Genomic DNA, 6000 nt, shown 5'->3' on the forward strand with positions numbered 1-6000 from the left:
TTCTCCGCAGAGGTTTGAAGTGACACTCAGCCATGGAGAACCTCAAGGTTATGGTTCAGATGGACTCAAAGATATTTCATTTTGTTTTATAGAAATTTATTGCTGGCCCAAAGATAATGATAAAGGCTTCGATCAGCTGATTATTTTGCGATATATGAAATCGCTTTGGTCCCTACCCTGATTGGTCAGGCTAGTACTACACTTGAAGTAGATATGGAAATCTGAGAACAGCCAGCCAGAGCCGCGCTGGATCTGCTAAAGGAAAATGAATCTGGCCGAGGTGGACTGAGGCCAAACCAGTTAGAGGCAGGTTGGTAGAACAGCACCTTTAGGAACATGACAGACAACGAGCCCACAGAAAGTGAGAGACATTATGGCCTACAGAAGCCTGGGATAGAGATGAACAGGTATTCCTTTGTAGAACTTATAGAGAAAAGCTGGGTAAACGCTCTAAGTCAGCCTCAGTCAGACATAGTCGGACTTTTCACCAGATTCATTGTATCACTAATCATAGTCAGTGATTTGCTGTAAGCTCATCATGCTGGAGAGGAAGCTTATATAAAGTTCAGAACAGGTCATTTAGAAAAATACTTACCAAAAACCACATTCCATGACACAATAAAAACATTCCTAAGCTTCAAAAATAGTGGGATAACTCTTTTACACCACTGTTTTAGCTATCTAACAAAAGGAAAGAAAACAGATTGAAATATTTTTGAGTGTATCATAATAGTTTAACAAAGAAGAGACCTTCATATTTAAAAAGTCTTTGGTCATCCGCTAGATCACATATGTCAGAGTCAAGGCCCGCGGGCCACATCCGGCCCGCGAGAAGGTTTTTTGCGGCCCCTGGGATGATTTTGATTTATTATTAGAACCGGCCCGCAGACCGCAGCAAGCCGGCACCCCGTCTGAAAAAAAATATCTTCCTTATTTGAACTGTAAGTAGTTCTTTAAATGTTCTGTGAGATGATGTACTTACCCATGTATCCATAACAACCGGAACTTTCAATATCCACCAAGTTATTGCCGAAATATACCGTCTATTAAACGAGTGCCCCCCGGATTAATTACATTCTCTGCAGCTGCAGCTGCGAAGTTACCGTATTAACCCGATACTTGCTGGAAAGTGCAACGTCTCCCCTTTCAGAAACCGTTGGAATTTTTCCACTTAGCGCTACGTGTGGCGGAATTACGGTACTGCAAATTTAGATGTGTCGCCGGCGACACATCTAAATTTGCAGTACCGTAATTCGCCGGCGACACATCTAAATGCCTTGACTCTGACATATGTGGATTAATAGATTTTTGCACTTTATTTTATTGTATTTCAATCCAATTATATTTTAAAAATATTTCAGTTGTGTCTGTTGAAAATTAAAGATTACTGACAGAGCCATAAGAAAATATTGCTTTATTTATCTGATCATATTGGAATATATTTGTTAGGTTTTCAGTAGGTTCAATTAGGTTCACTAGACTATATGAGTCATTTAAAAAAATTTCAATGAACATTCGATCAGTCCGGCCCTCGGCTTGTAGCTAAATTTTTTATTTGGCCCTCCGTCCATTTGACTTTGACACCCCTGCGCTAGATCAATGGCCTTTTCTCATGTTCATAATAACTCTAGCAAGTTTCCTCTTGCAAGAGAGTTGGAAGAATCAGTTGATGTTGAATAATAGTCTTGATGGATCATTGGTGAAATGAAAGTTGTTCAAAAACTAAATGTTGATGGCAAGACTTATTATAATAAGAATACTGATATTACTTTATACCTACGTAAGGATGCTGGATGTGGATTACAGCTCAGCTTTTAACTCCAACTCCTGACAAGTTGGTGGAGAGGCTAGAGTCCCTGATACTAGGAGCAGGACTGTTCTGGTGGATCAGGGATTTTTAAACCAACAGACCCCAGCATGTCCAAATCAACTCCCTTACCTTCTCCGCGGTCACACTCAGCACAGGTATGCCCCGAGGCTGTGTCCTCAGCCCCATCCTTTACTTCCAATTTACCCACGACTGCAAAGCCACCCAGAATAATATTGTCTTGTTCAAAAATGCGGATGACATACAGAAGATGTTCAAAGGCTAATAACATGGTAAACCCATGGTGAAGGGAGAATTCCCTTACCTTGAATACCAAGAAGACAGGAAATAATCCAAAGAGGACAATCCATCCAGGGCTGAGCATAGATGGTGAGCAAGTAGAAAGGGTCAGTAGTTTCAAATTTCTGGGAGTCTACATCTCAAAGGATTTCAACTGGACCTTTAAAACCAAATACCTCTTTAAAAAAATCCCAGCAGAGCTTCATTTTTTCTGAGAACCCTCAGGCAGTGTCGTCTGTCCAACAAGCTGATGACCAGATTCTGTCACTGACTTACTGCTGTACAGTGAAGGTACTTCCACTGTACAGAAGCAGACAAAGGCACCGCTCTACTCCAGTTTTCCTGGGACATTAAGTTGCTTCTCCACCATTTGCATATTTAGAAGCATGAGCATTAGGTTGATTGACAGCGCTAAAAGAACAACCAGTCAAAAACACCCAGACAGGAGGAGGGTCTTAGCACTGTCAATCAACCTCATGTTTATGCTTCTAAATATGCTAATGGTGGAGAAGCAACTTAATGTTCCAGGAAAACCAGGGTAGAGCAGCACCTATATGAGGATGACTGACAGCGCTAAGACCCTCTTCCCACTCTGATTGGTTGTGTCTGACAGAGCAGAATATTTGTTCAGATGACAGCAGGTCCAGAGGGAGAAGACAGAAGAGCTAATTCTTTACACAGATTATCCATCTTATATTCTCAGGACATAGAGATCATTTTAATTAAGTAAAAAATATTTTTTTTAATAAACGTTACATACTGCAGCTTTATGTAGAGAGCAGGAGACAGTCTTGCTGAAGATCCTAAGGGAGTTTTTATATATTAAAAACTGAACTGACTGGACATACAAATTAATTGACTTAAAGTTATACATTTACATATTTTTCCTTTTAAATATTTATTTTTATTTGACTATAAACTTTTATACTTTGAGCAATTTTTCACTTTTTTATTGGCAATTCTATTACTCAAGGCAATACATTTTAATGTCAGCATATGATGACAATAAAGTTCTTTGTCTTTCTGTCTGACTATGGTCTGCCTATCTATATAGCCATCTAGCTGGTACAGGTTTATGTCCTCACATCTAATAGTCTAATAGCCTACTATCTTGCTATGTATGTGAGGACCCCCAGCATCAGGAACAGTTGGGTAGCATGCAAGCTACCTGATGTGCAAACAGGCTGAAGAGCTCAGAAATGTGCAAGCTCTAATGTTGCACCAAGACTGCTTTGAAATATAAGACTGCATGCTGGTAAGGTAGTTCAGCCAATGAATTTAGGTGTGTATAACAAGGGACACATCTAAAAGTTGCAGGACTCTGGCCCTTGAGGAATGCAGTTTGAGACCACTGCCTTAGTCTGTTGAGTATTGCAGTTGTTAACTTCATCTCAGGTACAGCTGGGTTAAAAGAAATGTGGTAGTAAATGAATAGCAGACAAACAAAGGCTGTTCAATGCTGCTGGTCACCTGAAGCTTTCTGTAGCTTTCAGTGTACTTCCAAATCTGCTCCTTAGTTGCATCTTTTTGGGGTTGGTACTGCCTCTAGTGGTGTGGGGATGGTAACACAACTAATATAATTACATTACTAAATCAGAATACCGCAAAGTCTTTATTATTTATTATTAATTTTTCATTCTCTTAAGAATGTAGAGCTAATTAAATGATCTAAACGAGACCTTAAAGTGGTTCCAGTTTCTCTCGATGGCCAACTTGTTGAAACTGTGGCAAATTTTAAATACCTTGGGTCGTTCATGGGCAGTCAGCTCAACTTTGCTGACAAAACTGACTATATTTTGAAGAACTGTTGTCAGAGACTCTACCTTTCCAGAAGACTTAGTGATCTTGGAGTGAATTTGGAAAAAAATCATTTTATTTGTCACAAAAGAAGGGTTCGGTGAATGCGCATATGAATCTGATGGGTTTGGTACCTCAAAAAAGGTTAAGAACCACTGGCCTAAGGTTATCATCTGTTGGCAGAAATGTAATATAATAATCTGAATTATGCTGTCAATAGTTGGCTAAGCATCTCAAAATAATCATTTTTTTTTTTATTTTACCTCAGAATTAGTCATTTAATGAGGGTGGTATCCTCTCTCATTCTGCTATGTCTCTATGTGGCCATCCTGGGCTACTATTGTGTAGCCCAGGATGGAAAAACTCACAAAATCTGATAAATAGGCCAATACAGCATCCTAAAGTCTATGTAAGTGTACATTTCTACTATTACTGATTAACTTTTTTATAACTAACACACTAGACAAGAGTGACACGCTAAACAACCCCCACTAAACCCCCAACATATACACCAGTTAAGGTTATAGCCCAAGTCTGTAACTTCAAATTACAGCTCATAATCGCCTCCCATAGACAGACAGTGTAGGCATATCATACATTTTCTGACTCCTTAGAGTCTGTTGAGTATTTTAGTCATTAACTCTTGTGTCCCTGATGTTCCTGGATACCGATGGGATGAAAGAAGGGTATCTAGTTTGGTCAAAAGATGTGGAAAAATGTGTAATAATTTTGGTTTAACGACCTCTAATGACCTCTGTGTTGGTCAGAGAAACTCAAAACATGGCTTAAATGAAAGCCAAGAGTGTCCCCTTTAAGATGATACCAAATATTGCATTACAGACCTTTGACAAATGCCCATACCATGACCCTAAACCAGAGTTACAGCAGTCCCAAAATACAGAATTTTTCCAAAGGGTTTGTTTACTTCATGAGATGATAACTATGACTCAGCTACCATTTTGGAAGGGCTATCATATCAAAATATTAACTAGAGACATGTATCTTTTCAAAAAATATTGATAGACTTTGCCACCCTGAAACGGACAAAAAAATGGTCTGGCCCATGGACTAACACTACAGGGGAAGCTAGAAGGACTTAAGAAATAACCTAACTAGAATCATTAAAGGAAGATGTACATAGACTCAGACATGGAGGAATATCTAAACCTAGGGTAGTTAGTTCAGTAAACTAGTTCTTATTTTGTCACTAGGTTCAGTTAGTCTTTCTTTAGTAATTCTAGTTAGTTTTTTTTGTTTAGATCTTCTAGTTTCTCTAGCTCTAGTGTCTTTTGTATTAGAAGCATTTTTCAGCTCCCCATTTCCTCCCTTTTGTGTTCCCCAGCAGATCTCCTTAGTTTCCATGTGCCACCTTTTCCCCAGCCCTCAGCCAGCTAATATGCCAACTACTCACACCTGCAATCACTCTTCTCATAGCTAGGCCATTGTTCCAATTACTACCTCCCAGTACTTAAGCTCCTCTTTTTCAGTCACAACTTGCCGGCCTGTCTTATTATCTCCATGCTTGTCATTCTCCCAGTGTTCCTTAGAATCACTTTGTGTTTCAGTTTTGGATTTGGTTTGTTTTTGTGTTTCCCTTGGATATTAATTTTTTGTGAGTTGGACTTTGATTTTGTTAATTAAATTTTCTAAACTGCACCACGTCTTTACTTGCTGCTTTTGGGTCCACCACAACACATCATGACAAGATAATATTTAGATTTTGTTGTATAGATCCGTGACATAAATACATTGTTTATTTTAATTATTTTGACAACCATGTCATTTGTTGGTCAACTAGCTAAGTATTACCTTATTTAATTTATTACTCTTAAATCTGGGGTAAACCTATTGAGGGAGAACCCAATTTGCAGTGTAAGGAGTTGCAGTGTAAGATGGTAGAAGATTGATTCAGATAATGACTGCCTTCAGTTTGGTAGTCATTTAAAAAAAAACACTTCATAAGGTGGGAATGTGTGCTGAACACTTTGCTAAGCAAAGATTACAGACATTCATCCAATGGACATCCAACCATTGCTTATGCTCGCTTATCCTTGCTGGGATTCAGGGGGACTGGAGCCTGTCTCTAGTATACCCTG

Source organism: Poecilia mexicana, unplaced genomic scaffold (assembly GCF_051168715.1).
Source record: "Poecilia mexicana isolate PSO_F unplaced genomic scaffold, ASM5116871v1 scaffold_14, whole genome shotgun sequence".
NCBI lineage: Eukaryota > Metazoa > Chordata > Actinopteri > Cyprinodontiformes > Poeciliidae > Poecilia > Poecilia mexicana.